The sequence below is a fragment of the Pan troglodytes genome, chromosome 12 (genome assembly GCF_028858775.2).
Source record: "Pan troglodytes isolate AG18354 chromosome 12, NHGRI_mPanTro3-v2.0_pri, whole genome shotgun sequence".
Classification (NCBI taxonomy): Eukaryota; Metazoa; Chordata; class Mammalia; order Primates; family Hominidae; genus Pan; species Pan troglodytes.
This window is the reverse complement of record NC_072410.2, coordinates 52,731,946-52,752,132: the sequence shown is the minus strand read 5'-3', so window position 1 is coordinate 52,752,132 and position 20,187 is coordinate 52,731,946. Positions and strand designations below refer to the sequence as shown.

At 47.0% G+C, this 20,187-nt stretch overlaps 1 protein-coding gene across 15 annotated transcripts in view; it reads right to left on the bottom strand.

The window, feature by feature from the left end:
• ASPRV1 (aspartic peptidase retroviral like 1) overlaps positions 1–20,187 on the bottom strand; it is a 136,227-nt gene that overhangs the window by 29,348 nt on the left and 86,692 nt on the right. For 8 of the 15 annotated variants that reach the window (XR_010149408.1, XR_010149395.1, XR_010149398.1 and 5 more), the window contains one exon: positions 8,464–8,666. The gene's annotated coding sequence lies outside the window, so the exon portion shown is untranslated. Of the gene's footprint in view, positions 1–524; positions 622–5,166; positions 6,039–8,463; positions 8,667–20,187 lie in introns of those variants that run through there. The other 7 variants (XR_010149389.1, XM_063789755.1, XM_054678484.2 and 4 more) reach the window with 3 other exon arrangements.

Below are 20,187 nucleotides of genomic sequence, written 5' to 3'. Positions count from 1 at the left end.
ATTATTGGTTTGTAATAGCTGAAAGGAAGAAACAACCCAAGCGCCCACGCATGGCTGAACAGATGAACATGTGGTACAGTTACACAATGGAATATTATTCAGCCGTAAAAAGGAATGAAGTTCTGACACATGCTACAACATGGATGAATCTTGAAAACATTATGCTAAGTGAAAGAACCAGACATAAAAGGACAAATACTCTATGATTCTACTTACATGAGGTGTCTAGAGTAGTCAAGTTCATAGAGACAGAAAGTAGAGCGGTGGTTGCAGGAGCTGCAGGGAGGGAAATGTTTGGTGGGTAGTGGGAGTTAGTGTTTAGTGGGTAGAGAGTTTCAGTGTGGGAAGATGAAGAAGTTCTGAAGATGAATGGTGTTGATGGTTACATGATATTGTAAATATACTTAATGTCACTGAATTGTACACTCAAAAATCATTAAAATGGTCAATTTTATGTTATATATATTTTATATATATTTTACCACAATTAGAAACAAACAAAAAACCTTCCCCATGGAACTTACGTTCTTCTGAGTTGCCCCAGACGAGAGCTTATAACGAAGAGTAGTGTTAACTCTGCCACCTCAAAGCAGGGGTCAACAGGGGGTTCTGCAGAAGAGTCTGGAGTAGGATGGGAGGGGTCAGGAAGCAAGAGGTCACACACAGGTTCCCCTCAATCTCTGTATCCAGAACGGCTCTCCTGTTACCAATTTTGAGTGTATTCTGATAAAATTTTATTTGACAAAAAGGCTGCCACCACTAAAGAACTTTTTTTTTTTCCTAAACCACTGCCTTCCTTCTCTAAAACAACCACTGACCAGGAGATGCTTCCATGAAGAGTGAGCAGGCAGCGGCCACTTTGCAAGAATCTGCATGGGCAGGGGATAGGGCCCAGAGGGCAGGGCTCTCACAGCCCCGTCACACTTCTCCCGGGCTGGAGGGTCAGTTTTCAGATTTCTGGCTCCATCTCCTCCTGGAGGGCAGGGTTCTTGGCTGAGTCACCTCTGGTCTTGCCCAGGGTGGGGTATGGAAACGGCACCTGATTTTGGCATTGGAAACCTTGGCTCCAAGTCCTGGCTGGGCCTTTTATAAGACATTTAATGTCCCAGCCTATTTTCTTAGCTGTAAAATGAGAATGACCCTGACACCACCCATCTCCCAGGATCAGACACAACACCACAGCACAGCACAGGACAGTGCTTGGCACAGAGGCGGTGCACGTACATGGGGGGCCTCAGAGTTCAGGCCTTAAGGCCCAGGAATTGGGGGCTGTGGGCCCCAGGTGTGCCCAAGAGGCCCTGGGGCGGGTCCCTGAGCCCTTGGACCTGCCCAGCCAGCCCTGCCAGTCCTGGCCAGTCCCGGCGCTCATTTGGGGCGTGGAGGGGGCACTAAGTGCACAGCCGCCCCCAGAGTAAACAGCCTGATGAGCACGGGAAAACAAGATGCTGAAATGCTTCTGAGCCACGTCATGGTTTCAGAGGCCCTGGCCCGCCAACCCCAGGAGCCTTCCTGGGCCCCACCCAGGTGATGTGACCACACCCTGTGCTGCCCCTAACCCATCTCTGCATGTGACAATTCTGTGCTTTCTATGCTGGGCTGTGACTTCTTGAAGGTGGGGACCCACCCTACTGGTCTCTACTCCCCTGACACATAGACAGGGGTCAGTAACTGCATGTTAAATCAGCGGTGATGATGATGATGGTGACAATGACAGTTGCAGCAGCTATCCAGCACATGGCCCTTGCCATGGGTGTGGCCACAATGCTAAGAATCTTCATTTAACTCTTTTAACCCTCACGGAAATCCTCGCAGGTGTGTCCTGTTGCCATGATCCTCATTTTTAATGAAGGCACTGAGGCACAGAGAGCTTAAGTACCTTGCCAAAGGTCATACAAAGTGACAGAGGCAGGGCTTGAACCCCAGTGCCTTGGTTTGCCCTTTTTATTTTTGTTTGTTTATGTATTTTTATTTTATTTTATTTTTTTGAAACAGAGTCTCACTCTATTGTCCAGGCTGGAGTACAATGGCGAGATCTTGGCTCACTGCAACCTCCACCTCCTGGGTTCATGCGATTCTCATTCCTCAGCCTCCCGAGTAGCTGGGATTACAGGCCCCCACCACCATGTCCGGCTAATATTTGTATTTGTATTAGAGATAGGGTTTCAGCATGTTGGCCAGGCTGGTCACGAACTCCTGACCTCAAATGATCCTCCCACCTCAGCCTCCCAAAGTGCTTGGATTACAGGCATGAGCCACTGTGCCCAGCCTGTTCATTTATGTAGACAGGGTCTCACTCTGCGGCCCAGGCTGGAGTGCAGTGGTGTGATCAGGGCTTTCTGTAGCCTCGACATCCAGGGCTCATGTGATCCTCCAACCTGAGCCTCCTGCCACACTTCGCTAATTTTTTAAAAAATGTTTTGTGGAGATGAGGTCTTACTATGTTGCCCGGGCTGGTCTCTAAGTCCTGGACTCAAGCCATCTCCCTGCCTTGGCCTCCCAAAGTGCAGGGATTACAGATGTGAGCCACCACACCTGGCCTCCCTTTTAACCACTCCTCCCAACTGCCTGGACAAGGACACTTTCTCTCCTACTGACTCCTCATCCATGGTAATCATCAACTTCTCGGGAAGGGACATTAGGCGCCCTCGGGCCACCTTCATACGCAGCCTCTAAGATCCCTTCTGAGGTGTACCCTGGCAGAGAGGCCATCTTGAGACTGTGTAGACCCTCCTTTGGCAGGGAACTCCGCACCACACCGGCACTCATCTCAGATGGGACCCCAGCCAGCCTCCTCAAACGTGGCCTGCTGGACATAAAGAACGGTCCCTCTCTCATCTTTGGTGGCCTTTCAGCTATATAAATTCACCTCTCCTCTGGCTAACAGCCCCTGCATCGTCACCACTGCTCTGCCCCCACACCCCCTTCCTCTTGGTGACCTGCCTGGGGAATTCCTACTTGGCTGGGATCTGAGAGCTGCACCCCACACACGGGCAGTTGGCCCAAGAAGCGGGGATGGAGAAAGGCTGCAGCCCTCCCTGTGCTAGGTCCTTGCCTCCCATGTGTGGGGGGCTCTCCTGATCTTCACACTCTAGGTCCATAAGGAACCCATGGAAAACCAGTCCCCTTGGGCCCCCACACTCCTCCACTATGTATTTGAAGAAATCATTTTAGTGAACCCAAACATAAAATGTTACATTTTCCCTTGTAAAATGTCTTCTTTTTTCCACCCTGACAAGACTACTTTGAGTCATGACTTTGTTACCCCAAAGTCATTTATTGTTCCTCCGGGGGCTGGGTCACCTGCAGCCCAGAGAAGCCTCCCTTCAGGGGCTTTATTTGTTATTTTTTTGAGATGGAGTCTCACTCTCATTGCCCAGGCTGGAGTGCAATGGCCCGATCTCGGCTCACCACAATCTTCGCCTCCCAGGTTCAAGCGATTCTCCTGCCTCAGTCTCCCGAGTAGCTGGGATTACAGGTATGCACCACCAGACCTGGCTAATTTTGTATTTTTAGTAGAGAGGGGTTTCACCATGTTGGCCAGGCTGGTCTTGAACTCCCGACCTCAGGCAATCCGCCCACCTCGGCCTCCCAAAGTGCTGGGATTACAGGCGTGAGCCACTGCGGGGCTTTATTTAAAAAAAAAGAAAAGAGAAAAAACACATTGCTCAGCAAGTTTCTCTTCTCTGTCTTGAAATTTAGGACTAATAAATGGATTTGTCTCTGGTCATGCCACCTCTCTCCAGAAGTGCTGCTTTGGGGGCTCTGGCCAACCTGGATGACCACCCGTGGGGAACGTGACCACCTATGGGGAATGTGACCACCTATGGGGAATGTGACAAGTGGGTCGTTTTCTAGGACAGAGTTGAGAGAGCTCTATTTTACATTTTCTCTACTGTTAGGGGCTTCATTTCACTCTTAATGATCTTTGTTCCACTTTTTTTTTTCTGCCAGTGCGAGGACTATTCTCAAGGGAAGTAGAATTGGAAACAAAATGGGAATTGTGCACTTTTTTGTTCTCTCTACTCTGCGTCTTCGCCTAGCCAAGGGGAGTCGCTGCCTTGTCCATCCTCTTGCTCCAAACAGACCAATAAGGAAGCAAACAAACAACTTTGGTGCTGACCAGGATTCCTTTACAATCGTTGCTAATTCTAGACTTCGGTCCTTCTGGACATTCTGACATACCCATGGTATATCACAGCCAAGGCATCAGGCAGTGTGAAAACCCAGCAGGTTCATTGAAAACCTACACTCATCTGTTCTCCTTGGCTGCTGCCTGCCCCCTTCCTCCCTGTTAAAATCATTTGCGATTTCATCATCAAAATCTAATTTCCACTAGGTGGAATGCTTATGCCTGGCAGGTTTTCCTCTACCCCTCACATTATTCTAATCCCACTGAAATAATAATTCCTTTAGGCAGCTTGTTTGAGACCACCATTTTGATCAAGCCCTACTCCATTCTCGCCTTGGGGACATGTCACAGAGTGGTTTGTCTAAAATCTTTTCCTAGAACTTTGATATTGTTATTTTAGGTTATTATTGTGATTTCATGTTATCCTCCCCCCCTTTGGGAGAAATGGTTTCATCATTTTGTAATTAAATTAGATTTGCAAAATGTCAACAATAGGATGTGCAATGCATTACACGTGCATTACGTAGTAATCTATTGTCAAGACAGAGACCTCCTGGTGAGGTGACAGAGCCCTGGGCCCCACTGCCTTCTACTAGACTGTTGCTTTCTCAGATGGTGAGGAATAAATCATCCTTATCTAAGAATCCTTGTCTAAGAAATACCTGGCTTTTCTTTGAGATCCCCTCACTGACTGAAGCACCCCTGCAGTCACTCAGGGTGATTCACAGAAGCAGATCTGAGGACCACGTGGCCAGGGAGCGGGGAGGAATCAGGCTACCAAAGAAACAGAGACCTGGCCCTGCCTCGGCAAGTGGGCTGCCCTGGCTCAGGCCACGTAGCGAAGCAGGCAGAATTTGTCCTCAAGCCCACACCTGCCTACCCCTCCGCCACTGCTCCACAAACTGCACCCCTAGCCCAAATCTGAGTTGCTGTGTCCTGTCCCATGGCTACTTAGGCCATCCCACCAGGCCTGCCATCCCCAGGAAGTGTCCAGCTCAGAGTCCTCTCTCCACACCTGTCTCCAAGTGTCAGCAAGCTTTCAGACTGGAAAGGATTTATTCACAAACTCATGTGGGTGAACAAAGGAGTCCAACAGTAAGGGAGACATTTTCAGCTGTGAGGCCAACTAGGGCTGTGTGGAGAGGACTTGCCCCCTGAACCTGAGATCACAGTGACCTTGGTCTCCAAGGTCCTGTGAGAAGCACGGCCGGCCCAAGTCAGAGCCACTCAACAGCATCTTATTCATCCAGAGTCACTGAGGTTCCCATCAATTACATTTTCTGAAAATGAAACTTGAATTGCCAAAACACTATTTTAACCTTTGAAAATAAATCTTCCTAAAAGGTGGCCCATAGTCCCTAATGACTTAAAACCTCTCCTTTTCCCACTGAAGTGGTCATCATTATCCCTATGGAATGGGACAATAATGTGATTGCGTTTCCATGTGCTGTTTAATTACAACCTTCCTTACAAGCCTTCACTTTCCTGTTATCTACAAGTCTCTCTCTAAAAACCACCTTCCACCAGCCACCCTTCCAGGCTGTTTCTTTTGCAGAGCGTTGGGAAATCAGACAGCACTCCTGTTAGGACAGTGTGCTCCACAGATGTCAGCGAAGCTTGAGGCCCACAGAGAAATAAGGCACTTGGTTCAGACGCAGGGATTTTGATTAAGCTATTTCTGAGGGTCTTCTTTCCAATACCTTCCAGTTCACGGCTAAAATCCAAAGGCAGATGGGGCCAAGACTCACTTGCACGTGGAATGCTCCTTGAATCTATTTCTCATGGTCCTCTGACTGGTAAGATGTTTCTGTCGTCGTGTCACTGTCAGGCAGGAGTTCCAGGGCTTGCTCTGCTTCTATTTGTTATGTGTGGCCCTGCTAGATGAGCAGCGTTGGTGAAACCCCTAGACCTGAGAGGTCCCATTAAGAGGGATGAGATCAAGAGAGGTGAGATGTGCAGCCTGTGTCCCTGACCCTGACCTGGCATCCTTCTCTTACGTGTCTAGTGTGTTCTATAGACTTCAACCTCCTGACACAGCATCTGTGGCCATGGCCATTTTACAGCATGACCAACGGAGCAGTGAGAGTCTGTGGAAAGAGCAGAGCCCCTCAGGGAGACCACTTGGATGAGCTCATCATGTGCTAGCTCTTCAAGGAACCCGGGTTGCAGCGTGTGGGCGGTACAGTAACGGGCAGCCTGGGCTGTGTTTGGAGCTGCTCTGAGTTGGGAAGGGCTGGCTGTCACAGCTGGGGCAAAGATGCAGCCAGGATCTCACTCTATGTTGCTCACCTGGTGGGTTGTGACTCGCTACTGGGTCATGAAATCAATTTAGTGGGTCACAACCAGCCTTTCTCTTTAAAAAAATAAACAGAATAGGACAGGTGCAGTGGCTTATGCCTGTAATCCCAGCACTTTGGGAGGCCGAGGAGGGCGGATCATGAGGTCAGGAGATCAAGACCATCCTGGCTAACACGGTGAAACCCTGTCTCTATTAAAAATACAAAAAAAAAAATTAGCTGGGTGTGGTGGCAGGCACCTGTAGTCCCAGCTACTCAGGAGACTGAGGCAGGAAAATGGCGTGAACCTGGGAGGCAGAGCTTGCAGTGAGCCGAGATCACGCCGCTGCACTCCGGCCTGGGCGACAGAGCGAGACTCCGTCTCAAAAAATAAATAAATAAATAAATTAATTAATTAAACAGAATAATATCCAAGCACATCACATGTAGTCAGGGTGAATATTGTTTTGACAAAACTTTTGCGGCTGGGTGCAGTGGCTCACGCCTGTAATCCCAGCACTTTGGGAGGCCGAGGCAGGCAGATCACGAGGTCAGGAGATCGAGACCATCCTGGCTAACACAGTGAAACCCCGTCTGTACTAAAAATACAAAAAAAAAATTAGCCAGGCGTGGTAACGGGCACCTGTAGTCCCAGCTACTCGGGAGGCTGAGGCAGAAGAATGGTGTGAACCCGGGAGGCGGAGCTTGCAGTGAGCCAAGATCACGCCACTGCACTCCAGCCTGGGTGACAGAGCAAGACTCTGCCTCAAAAAAAAAAACAAAAAACTTTTGCTTCAGTGCTATGTATCCATACATTGAGGTGTGTCCTGGTTGGGACAGGAGATATCTTTCTCACCATAAGCAGTGGTCGAAGAAGTCGGAAATACAGTGGTTACACGCACATCCATCCTGCAGTTGATCTTCCTAAGACCCATCCCTGCCACCTTACCCTCAGTTGGGAAGCCAAATGGAATTTGTTCAGGGCCCTAGAACTAGCCTCACCTGGAAGGGACAGAGGAGTCTGGGAAGCCTTCTTGGAGGAGGTGGGGCTTGCTGTGGTGGGAGCAGGAAGAGGGACACAGGGCAGAAGGGAGGGCAGGGGCAATGGTCCCAAGGTGGGAAGAGCAGGAAGAAGGAAGCCTGGAGAGGCCTGGGAGGGGCAGTACTAGACACCGCCTTCTCATGCAGGCAGAATGAGGGCTGAGGCCAGGGTTAGGGGGAGAAAGAAAGCCCATTTGGTTTCGATGTGGAAACAGCCAAGTAATCTTCTACTTGATGCCTGCTTTTGCAGATGGTTGGAATCATCCTTAGTTAAGAACCAAGGCCTCCTCCTCCTTTATTCCAAATCCCTTTGGGGAGCACTTGGTAGTGGAGCAGTCAGGTGGGGTATCAGCGTAACATCCCTAGCTCTCACCAACCCAGAGAATACAACTTCATAGTGCCTGCTTTCCTTTTTTCAGTTTAAATTACAATTTTAAGGTGGGGTGTCGAGGTTCACCCCTGTAATCCCAGCACTTTGGGATGCCAAGGGAGGATCGCTTGAGCCCAGGAGTTTGAGACCAGCCTGGGCAATATAGGGAGACCCCATCTCTCAAAAAAAAAAAAAAACAAAACAATTAGCTGGGTGTGGTGGCACACACCTGTGGTCCCAGCTACTTGGGAGGCTGAGGTGGGAGGATTATGTGAGTCCAGGAGGTCAAAGCTGCAATGAGCCATGATCACAGCACTGCACTCCAGCGTGGGTGACAGAGTAAGACCTTGTCTCAAAAAAAAATTCAATTTTAATTCATTAAAATGAAAAAATCTAGTTCCTCAGTCACACTGGACACATCTCAAATGTTCAATAGCCACATGTGGCCAGTAGCTACTTCATGGAACAGCACAGAGAACATTACTATCATCATGGTAAATTCTAGTGGGCAGTGATGTTCCAGAACAACAAAATGAATAATTTATTCATTCCTTCAGGAATGCAACGTCTTTCATTACTTCTATGACACCTGAAATTCTAAATGCAAATGCTTCTGAGAGAGGCACTGGAATGACTTAAGTTCTTACCAAATAGTAACTGGTTGATGTCAAGGGTCCAAAGAAAGCCACCATCTACGGAAACCATCTACCTGAGGCTGAGTCTGTGTGACACATGGGGGCTGCAGGGATGTCGGACGGTCAGATACTGTCCCTAACCGGAGGTGCTGTCTGAGAATGCTGATGGATAAGGGTTAAGCACCTCCGTCAAGGAGTGTGGAAAATTCTGTGACCTGTGAAGAAAGAAAATGACCCAAAGTTATTATTCATCTTCAGATGAGGGGACAGTTTATTTTCCAACAGTCCTCAGCAGGGGTTATTGCATGAGAAACAAGCTCTTCTCTATTTCTAGGTAAGGCAGAATAAGAAGTGGACACACAAGGAGGCTGGGTGTGGGGCTCACGCCTATAGTTCCAACACTTTGGGAAGTTAAGGCAGGAGGATGGCTTAAGCCCAGAAGTTGAAAGCTACAGTGAGCTATGATCGCACCACTGCACTCTAGCCTGGGTGACAGAGCAAGACCCAGTCTATTAAAAAAAAAAAAAAAAATGGACGCAGGCCTTTGCAGAGGAGGATGCTTGTGAACTTGGCCCTCCTCTGCCCTCTACATTTTACTCAATGACCAAGCCCATGGCTTTATCCATCTCCTCCGCACCAACATCTCCCAGAACCATAGTACCGACCTAGGCCTAGAGATCTAAATACTAACTTATCCTCACCAGGAGCCCAGAAGGAATTGTCACAATCTCTGTGCCCTGCCCCCACCACTTCTCTTCCTGTAGTCCCTACCCTGGCTCATCCTCCACCACACTTGTCCAAGTCAGCACCTGTGAGTCACCCCGGGCTTCTCCTCCTTCCTCCCTCCCCTGTGCAAAGTCACCATGTCTTGGCCACCTCTCCTGTCTGCCTCAAGTCAGCCCTGCTCTCCTCCTCGCCAGCCCTGCCCCAGCTGCGTCCTCCTCCTGCCACACCTGCTCTCTGGCAGGGGCTGCCTGCTGGCTTCCCTGCTTCCAGTCATGGCCACCTCCAGCCCGGTGGCACTGAACCACAGATGAGCAACAGAATGACCTGGGGAGGCATTTAAAATCTAGATCCTGACTCAGTTGATCTGGCCGGGTCAAGCATGTGTATTTTTGCAAAAGTGCCCCAGGTGATTCTGACACATACTCCTAGTTAAGAACCACAGTTACGGCCGCCTCTTCCTCATCGTTATTAATAACAAGAGAAACAACAATTGACATTTTTTGTGCACTTACGTGCACTGCCTCATGTAATCTTCATGACAATGCTATGAGACAGGAGCTGTCTTCTACTCCCATTTTACAGTTGTTGAAACTGAGGCATAGAAAGTCTCATGGCTAGTGAGGGGCAGGACCAGCTCATGACCAGCCTGACTTCTAACCACTGTGCTCTCCATACCCCTTTATAAAGCCGAAATTCATATGTGGCTACCCTCCTCACACCATTTCCTGATAGTTCTAGAAAAAAAAAAAAAGCAGTGTGGGGACACATTTATGATTTCCCTCTCCACCCAACCTCCCACCAATAGCTTCTTAATGCTAAAAGAAGTCTCTTGATCAGGGTAGTGGGGACATAGTGAATACCTATGTAAAAATTCACTGAGATGTATGCTTAGGATTTGTGACTTTATGTTTGTTATTCCCTAATAAGAAAAGATCCTTTAAAAAGTCACTTAAAAAAAAAAAGAACCTAGCAAATCTGAAACAGAGAAAAATATGCATCTGCTAAAGAAACTGGGGAAAGGCCATAAAAATGCCAGCAACTGTGAAGAATTCTTTCTGGTGCCGGGCGCAGTGGCTCACGCCTGTAATCCCAGCACTTTGGGAGGCTGAGGCGGGTGGATCATGAGGTCAGATCGAGACCACGGTGAAACCCCGTCTCTACTAAAAATACAAAAAAAAATTAGCCGGGCACGGTGGTGGGCGCCTGTAGTCCCAGCTACTCAGGAGGCTGAGGCAGGAGAATGGCGTGAACCCGGGAGGCGGATCTTGCAGTGAGCAGAGATCGTGCCACTGCACTCCAGCCTGGGTGACAGAGCAAGACTCCGTCTCAAAAAAAAAAATAAAGATTTCTTTCTGGCAATAACACAGGTAAGAACAGGCTAGGAAAAGATCCCCAGAGCTAACCCGCAGGAAATGCTCGAAAGAAACCAGGCTGGGAGAGGGCATTGGCTAGAGGCAGGGCTCCGGGCATGACTGACAGGAAACCCCAACACAGTGGGCTTGATGGCAGTCGGCAGTCGGGCACAGGCCAAGAGCCATAGCAGTAACAGCAGCAGCGACACAGGGACTCTGAGGGCCCACAGGACTGTCTCTGGGCCAGGGACTGGGGGCTGCCCCAGGTGGAGGTCAATGACAGTGAGTTAACTCCTTAACTTTCACAATTCACAAAAATACTACAGATTCCATCTAGATTAATATTTATTTTATTTTTTGGAAACAGGGTTTCACTACGTAGCCCAGGCTGGAGTGCAGTGGCTAGTCACAGGTGCAATCGCAACGCACTACAGCCTTCAGCTCCTAGGCCTGAGCATTCCTCCTGCCTCCGCCTCCCAGGTAGCTGGGACTCCAGGTGCACACCACTGTGCCCAGCTAGATTAAGATTCAAATTAAAAAAAAAAAAAAACTCACTAAAATATTGAGATAATTTGTGTGAATATATTAATATAAATTCTGTAGCAGAAGTATTCCTGAAACTGATATAAAGACAGAAACAATGCCTATAATCCCAGTATTTTGGGAGGCCAAGGAGGGCAGATCACTTGAGCTCAGGAGTTCAACACAAGACTGGCCAACATGGTGAAACCTAGTCTCTACTACAAAATTACAAAAACTAGCCGGTGTGGTGGGGCATGCCTGTAATCCTGGCTACTCGGCAGGCTAAGGCAGGATAATCACTTGAACACAGGAGGCAGAGGTTTCAGTGAGCTGAAATCGTGCCACTGCACTCCAGCCTGAGCGACAGAGCAAGACTCTGTCTCAAAAAAAAAAAAAAAAAAAAAAAAAAAAAAAGACAGAAACCAGCCCAGTCCTAGTGATCCAAATACCAGTGACTTATCCGGCCAGGAGCCTCCACACAACAATCCCAAAGGGAATTGTCACGATCTCTGCACCCCACCCCCACCACTCCCCTTCCTATAGTCCCAATCCTGGCTCATCCTCTACCTGCTCACACCCTGCCCTCCTCCAGGTCAGCACCTGTGAGTCACCCCGGGCTCCTCCTCCTTCCTCCCTCTCCCACCCAAGGTCACCACATCTTGGTCCCCTCTCTCATCTGCCTTGAGTTGGCCCCGCTCGCCTCCTCTCTAGCCCTGCCCCACCTTCGGCCTCATCCTGCCACATCTGCACTCTGGCAGGGGCCGCCTCCCTGCTGGCCTCCCTGCTTCGAGTCATGGCCACCTCTAGCCTCATGGTTTGGAAAGCCTATACAGACTACCTTGATTACATGGATATTTTAGATTCATGAATGCTTTAAAAATGAACAAGACTAAATGACAAGTGATAATCTAGGATAAAATATTTGTAATATATGAGAATTGGGCAAGGTGGCTCACACCTGTAATCCCAGCGACTGGGCAGGCTAAGGCAGGAGTATAACTTGAGGCCAGATGTTTGAGGCCAGCCTCGGCAACATAGTGAAACCCTCATCTCCAAAAAAAAAAAAAAAAACCACACACACACACACACACACACGTAATATATGACAGACAAGGAGTTAATAGCCTGAATACATCTTTAAAATAAATAAGAAAAAAATAATATACCACACTAAATAATAATAATAAACTACACAAATGAAGTGGGAAAAATGGAGAAATATATCAATAGAAAACAGAAAACTGACTGGGCTCGGTGGCTCACGCCTGTAATCCCAACACTTTGGGAGGCCGAGGTGGGCGGATTGCTTGGGCTCAGGAACTTGAGACCAGCCTGGCCAACACGGCAAAACCCTGTCTCTACTTAAAATACAAAAACTAGCTGGGTATGGTGGCATGCGCCTATAGTCCCAGTTACTTGGGAAGCTGAGGTGGGGGATCACCTGAGCCCAGGAGGTTGAGGCTGCAGTGAGCTGTGATCACGCCACTGCACTCCAGCCTGGGCAACAGAGCAAGACCCTGCCTCAAAAAAAAAAAAAAAAAGAAAGAAAGAAAAAGAAAAGAAAACTAGATAAAGCACATAAGCAGATAATTCATCAGAAAGAATTACCAACGGCTGGCCTGTAAAAGATTCCAAGTAATAAAAAAAGAAAAGGAAAAGGAAAGCAAACTAAAGCAACAATGATATACTATTTGTTTTTGCTTATCAAATTTGCAAAATTTTCAAAAATGCTAATCCCCAGTGTTGGGAAGGACATAGTGAAGGAGGCATTCTCATAGGATTGGTGACGAGAGCCTAAGTTGATACATCCTTCCTGGAAGGCAATTTGACAATATGTACCAAATCCTTGAAAGTGTGCATACTCCTTGATCTACTCTATTTAACTTTTTAAATTAAAAAAAAAAACATTAAAGTATTGAGATAGTTTGTTTGAATATATTAATATAAACTCTGTAGCAGAAGTCTTTCTGAAACTGACATAAAGACAGAAACCATGCCTATAATCCCAGCACTTTGGGAGGCCGAGGAGGATGAATTACTTGAGCTCAGGAGTTCAAGACAAGCCTGGCCAACATGGTGAAACCCTGTCTCTACTAAAAAATACAAAAGTTAGCCAATGTGGTGGTGCATGCCTGTAATCTCAGCTACTTGGGAGGCTAAAGCAGTAGATCCCCTTCTACTTAAGGGGATGAAAATAAGGATGTGGCTGGGGTTGGTGGTTCACACCTATAGTCCCAGCACTTTGTGAGGCCGAGGCAGGTGGATCACCTGAGGTCAGGAGTTCAAGACCAGCCTGACCAACATGGTGACACCCTGTCTCTATTAAAAATACAAAAACATTATTAAAAATACAAAAACATTAGCCAGGCATGGTGGCACATACCTGTAACTCTGGCTACTCAGGAGGCTGAGGCAGGAGAATCGCTTAAGCCCAGGAGATGGAGGTTGCAGTGAGCCAAGATCTCCCCATTGCACCCCAGCCTGAGCAGCAAGAGCAAAACTCCATCTCATAAAAAGAATAATGATAATAATAATAAGGATGTGCACAGAGTCAGAATTATATATAATGGCCACAATTGTTAATAACCTAAAGTGGCAATAAGAAGGGATTCGTTAAATCATGGTAAATTCATAGTGAAATATAAGCGATCAATAAAAATTTCATTGACAAGAAAAAATGTTCACAATGTATTGCTAAGTACAAAAAGCGAGTCATAGAACAGACGTACAGTATGAACCCATTTATGTAATAAAATATATATGCACAGAAAAAATATCTCAAAGGATATAACCAAAACCATAGCAATGTGTATCTCTGACAAATATTAGCATGATTTTTAATTTTCTTTTTCTGTTTCCTACTTCTCTTGTAAGAAACATGGCAGTGTGCACTGGCAGAAACCCCGCAGGTAATGCAGACCCCACCATACCCCTACCTTTCCATCTACCTGGTGGGGTTCCCTGTCCAGAGCTGCCCTGTAGCTCTGAGCATTGATACCCTTTGTATGAGACATAAATGCTATTTCTTGTGCTGCTGTTTTAACTTTTCAAGCTTAATCTTGCCTCCTCAATTTGCTGTGGTAAGACTGGGTAAGGTTTGTGTCTCACATTTCTTGTGTGTTCTTCACACTGCCTACTACATAGCAAGTTCACAGCAAACAGCCTAAGAAAGAATGTGTCACTTCTGTGCCCAAGATCTCGTGGGCTGGCTGGCCCCACAGGTGTGGCATCTGAAAGAGCTCAGTTCTAGGCCAGCTTGAGGCTGCATGTTGTGGGCTACCTGTCAATCTAGTTCTATGAAGATGCCTATTGTCCTGCTAATTACTGTAGAGTGATGGGGCTGCTTGTTTAAAGCATAGGTTATTGCCCTCACACCCAGAGGCAAAGCCAATCCTGTGGCATCCTGTAATTAATGAGCCCATAGCATTTCTTCCTGCCTCTAGTGCAAAGTTGGCTTTGATCCAAGGGAGCACTTCCCCTCCATCTACAACTTCACATCTTTGCTGTTGGAGGCCTCTTCTGAGAAAGTACCTCCTTTCTTAAACTGGGGGGCTGATCAGAATAGCCCTATGTCCCTGGTGTTCAAAGTCAGCTTCACCAGCTCCCCCTTGTCCTTCTGAGTGATAGAGTATGCTCTTAAGTCCAAGCAAATCTACTATCCAACCAGCTCAGTTTATAGGCCCAGAGGCCAAAAGAACCCTAGAGACCACTGCAGGGGTGACAGACGGTTTATTCATTCAAATTCAAAAAGTAAATGTTTATAGTTGTCGATAATCTCTGCAATCAGCACTCACTTCAGTTAAATCCTCTGTAGAAAAATGAGTTAAATCCTCTGGAGAGGGAGTCAGAATCAGGGAGAGGCCAGACAACTGCCTCTTTTTCTCCTTGTGTATGTGTGAATGTGTCTGGTGCTCACAAGGTTCTTGAAGGAGTGGACGGAGGAGAGAAGTCCTGAAGTCTTTGCCAAGAGCACATGTGAGAGGCTTTATGGAGGCCAAGCCCAGACTTCCATCATGGGGACCTTGGCCAAGGTACTTCACAGCTCTGTGCCTCAGCTTCCTCATCTGTAAAATGGGATGATCATAGAGGACCTGCCTCACAGAGTGGTTGTTAATGGATGTTAAGCACGTAGAACACTGCCCAGCCCAAGGTGAACAGGACACAAGTATTTGCCACTGTTAACAAAAGCAGAGGGAGCCTTCTGAAAATGTCATCTTTTGAGTCCCCTGAGCACTCTCTTGCTCTCTCTGTGAAGAAAGATTCCACACAGCCTGGCATGAGAGCAAGCTCCCTTCCCAGGTGCTTTAGAAGCCAAAGAAGTGGCTGTAGCTGAGCTGGAAGACAGCTACTGGCCACAGAACATTCCTTTGGAAACTATTCTCCAAGCAGCCCACCAAGGGCCTTGGGTGTTGAGAGAGCCCAGCCAGCCATGACGGCTGCCAGAGGCCTAAAACGAGGGTTGTGCTGCGGTTTCAATGTTTCTCCCAGAAAGCATGTGTTGGAAACTTAATTCCCAATGCAAGTGCTGGGATGTGGGGCCTGAGAAGTGATCAGGCCATGGGGCAGAGTGAATGAATGCTATTATCATGGGAGTGGGTTCCTCACAAAAGGACAAGTTTGGCTCCCTTTTCTCTCTTCCACTCTTTTCCCCTTTCCACCTTCCACCATGGGCTGACGCAGCAAAGCCCCTCGATCTTGGACTTCCTAGCCTCTAGAACTGTAGGAAGTAAATCTCTGCTCATTATAAATTGCCCAGTCTGTGGTATTCTGTAATAGCAGCACAAAATGGACTAATACAGGGTGTTTGAGAGGAATCCCACACTGGCTTACGGGAGGGCCATCTGCCACAAACGGAGTCTTCTAAGGGTGAGGGTTGGCCAAGGCTCCAATTCTTGGAGGAAAGGTTTCTTTTCTGTAGCCTGAGAGTCTGAGATAGAAAAGCAGAAGAGGAATAGGAACCAACTCCAGATGGAGTCCTTGTTTTTAAGAGGTGGGGTAAGCCAGGCGCGGTGGCTCATGCCTGTAATCCCAGCACTTTGGGAGGCCGAGGCGGGCGGATGACGAGGTCAGGAGATCCAGACCATCCTGGCCAACATGGTAAAACCCCGTCTCTACTAAAATACAAAAAATTAGCCAGGTGCGGTGGTGCGCACCTGTAGTCCCAGCTACTCAGCAGGCTGAGGCAGGGGAATCGCTTGAACCTAGGAGGTAGAGGTTGCAGTGAGCTGAGATCGTGCCACTGTACTCCAGCCTGGCAACACAGCAAAACTCCATCTCAAAAAAAAAAAAAAAAAAAAAAGAAGTGGGGTAATTGAGTGCTAGTCAGTTGGTCTCATGGCAGGACACTACTTCAGACACATCAGTATTTGGTAAGAAGATAGACTACCTGAGTCATTAAGAAACTTTCATTTTCTTATATGGTAGAATCTGTTCTTCCCTCTGAACCTAGACTTTCTGAAAGGAAGTTAAACCTCTTCTCGTCTCCTGCTCTATCTCCTCACCTAAGCCTCAGCATTTTCTTGTTCAATCAACAAACATCTTGGTTCCAGGCACTTGAACCAGCCTTGGGCCTCAGGTGAATTGATGTCACTGGTCCCCGTCTGTTGTTACCTGCTCACTGGGGCTCAGAATGCCACTGCCTTTTGTCTATTTTGTTAAATGCTGTACCCCCAGTGTTTAGAATAGTGCCTGGCTCACAGTATGTGCTCAGCAAATAGCTGTTAAATGAATGCATGAAGATGTTGCAGTGTCCATCGCCCTCCCTCAAGCCCATGCCACCCTCACACAGAGAGGTTCCACTATGGTTTCTTATTATTATTATTATTTTGAGTCAGGGTCTCATTCTGTTTCCCAAGCTGGAGTGCAGTGGTAATCGCAGCTCATTGCAGCCTGGACCTCCAGGGCTCAAGCAATCCTCCCACCTCAGCCTCCTGAGTAGCTGGGACTACAGGCACAAGCTACTATACTCTGCTAATTTTTAAACTTTTTGTGGAGACGGGGTTTCCCTATGTTTCCCAGGCTGGTCTTGAACTCCTGGGCTCAGGCAATCTTCCCACCTTGGCCTCCCAAAGTGCTGGGATTATAGGAGTGAGCCACCATGTGCACCCAGCCTGTGGTTTCTTTTATCAATGTTTTTGTTCCACTTCTACATCCACTTTTATCTAATTCTGTTGTCTTCTTGACACGCATGCCAAATTGTCAATTTTATTTGTCTTAAATGTATTTATTAAAGTTACAGATTTTCTTGTTTCTAATTCATTAACTTCTTTTATCTTAATTTCCTCCAGTTCCTTCTTGTCAGTTTATTTTTTGTTGTCTTGCTTCTTGAGTGTCCAACTTGCTCAGTTAAATTCTATCTGGTTTAATAATAAAGCATTTAATTCCAAGCATTTTTCTTTGAGAATAGCTGAGCCACATTTAGTAAACTTTGTAGTGTCTTCAACATCCTTAATTTCTCCATAGCTTGTGACTGCATGTACAGAATGACAATCTATCCCACTACCCACCCCCAAACTTCACTAGCCATTCTCCTGTTCTTTGAGAGGGAAATTCGCATCTACTCATTGTTTATAAAAAGCTTTTTGTAAATACACCTTCAAGCCACTTCCCTTCAACCCAGACACCACCCACCCCTCAGCCCCTGTTACATAGAGACTCAGGAGCCATGGGGGAGAGCCATGCGCTGGGCACTGTCTGCCCTTCGATAGCCCAGGGTTTCTCAATGTCAGCACTATTGACACTTTGAGCTGGATAATTCTTTGTGGCCAGGCTGTCCTGTGCATTGTAGGATGTTTGGCAGCATCCTGGCCTCTTTCTACCCACTAGATGCCAGTAGAATATGTGCACATGCACATGCCCATGCCCATGTGCGCACACACACATACACCCCAAGTTGTGACGACTAAAAATATCTCCAGACATTGCCAGATGTCCTGTGCTGGGGCTGGGGGGTAAAACTGTCCCTGTTTGAGAACCACTGATACAGTCCTATAAAAGCCACAGCCATAGAGAAGCCAGGACACACAATCTTACCTCCCACCTCCGCAAAGGTCTGGGAGGACCAAGGCCTGGAGGTCCCACATTGGGGCCCCCTATGGTTAGGTGTAGGAGCTGCAAATGAGGAGGCAAAGGAGGCCAATTCTGTTTCCTTAGGTGGGTGTAAATTTTCCCTCTTGCAGATGGAAAGAAAATGGGATCTAGGTGGCTTCTAGCTGGGAGGTACCTTCAAACTTAGGAGACCAAGAGGGTACAGGGGCAGGCTTCTCCAGCACCCAGTGGCCTTGGCCTCGGTTAGAGGGCATAAGAGGACACCAAGACTCATGGGAGCCCAGTCCAGTCCAGAGGGGAGAGGGCCAGATACGATTCAGAGCTGAAGCCCTGGCCAAAGCAGAGAGAACACCCTTACTTCATAGAGCCTCAGGGTACAAGAACATCAGCAGCCCCTCTGTTCTCAGGAAGCAAGTGGGATCTGTACTTGGTCATAAAAAGAAGCCCATTACCCTTTACATAAAATAACATCCTGATCATTTAGTGCTATTAATGTGTAAAATGCACATACCCTTGACCTAGCAGGTACATTGCTATGAGTGTATTTTATGGCTATACCAGCACAAGTGCTCGGGGTCTACAGAGGGGCTGTGGCATACTAATCCAGAGTGCAGCCTTGGGTTGGGGCCTGGCTGCCTGGGTTCAAGTCCCAGATCTACCACCTACCAGGTATGTGATCTTGGGAAAGTTATTGACCTCTTTGCAACAGAGTTCCTTCATTGTGACATACAGGCAGTAAAAGGACCTATCTCTTGGGCTGCTACAAAGATTATGTAACTTACCATATTCCAACAACATAGTCTGTGGTCAATAAATGCTAGCTAAAAATCTGGGAATTTAAATGCCAATCATTGGTTAAATACATGTGACATATCCATTCTGTGAAATACTGGGTAGCCATTGAAAGAAATGAAGTAGAACTCTATCTACTTAAGCCGGGCGCGGGTTGCTCACGCCTGTAATCCCAGCACCTTGGGAGGCTGAGGCGGGTGGATCACCTGAGGTCAGGAGTCCTAGACCAGCCTAACCAACATGGAGAAACTCCGTTTCTACTTAAAAAAAATACAAAATGAGCCGGGCGTGTTGGCACATGCCTGTAATTCCAGCTACTTGGCAGGCTGAGGCAGAATTGCTTGAACCCTGGAGGCGCAGGTTGCGGTAAGCCAAGATCGCACCATTGCACTCGGCGTGGGCAACAAGAACGAAACCCTACCTCAAAAAAAAAAAGAACTATATCTACTTAAATAAGTAGAGCTTATTTAATAATAAGTAATAAATATGAATATATATAATAGAAAAATTGTGCTAAATTTTATAATATAGATGATACACATGCAGAAAAGTATATATCATTTGAGCTTATTTGCATATAAAAAGAGCTATGTATAAATAGCTATGTGACTTTAACTGCATAGAAAGTTTCTAGAACCCTCAAGAAGCTCATTATATCTAGGGAGTGGGACTGGAGGACCAGGGAACTTTTGCTTTCTCCTTTGATATTGTTTGAGTCTCCTACTATGAGTATGTATTTTTATTTATTTATTTAGCGACAAAGAGTCTCACTTTGTCGCCCAGGATGGAGTGCAGTGGTGTGATCTCAGCTCACTGCAACCTCTGCCTCCTGGGTTCATGCAATTCTCGTGCCTCAGTCTCCCGAGTAGCTGGGACTACAGGTACGCTCCATCACGCCTGGCTAATTTTTGCATTTTTAGTAGCGACAGGGTTTCACTATGTTGGCCAGGCTGGTCTTGAACTCCTGACCTCAAGTGATCTGCCCACCTCAGCCTCCCAAAGTACTGGGATTATAGGCATGAGCCACCGTGCCCGGTCTATTTTTTTTTAAATAATAATATTCATCTTTTGAATGAGATAGATCTATCTCATTCATTCATTTCCGCTGCTGTGGAAAATTTTTCAAGATTTCTTACTAATTTTTTTAAGTGGCAGAATATGAGTAATATAATACAAGCCATAGGAACGAATCTCCATTCACAAATCCAGGTGTGCAAGAAATCAAATTTTAGTCTATAACTCAACTCATTGATTATGGTAAGCTTCAATCCTGACAATAGAAAACTTAATTTCAGGT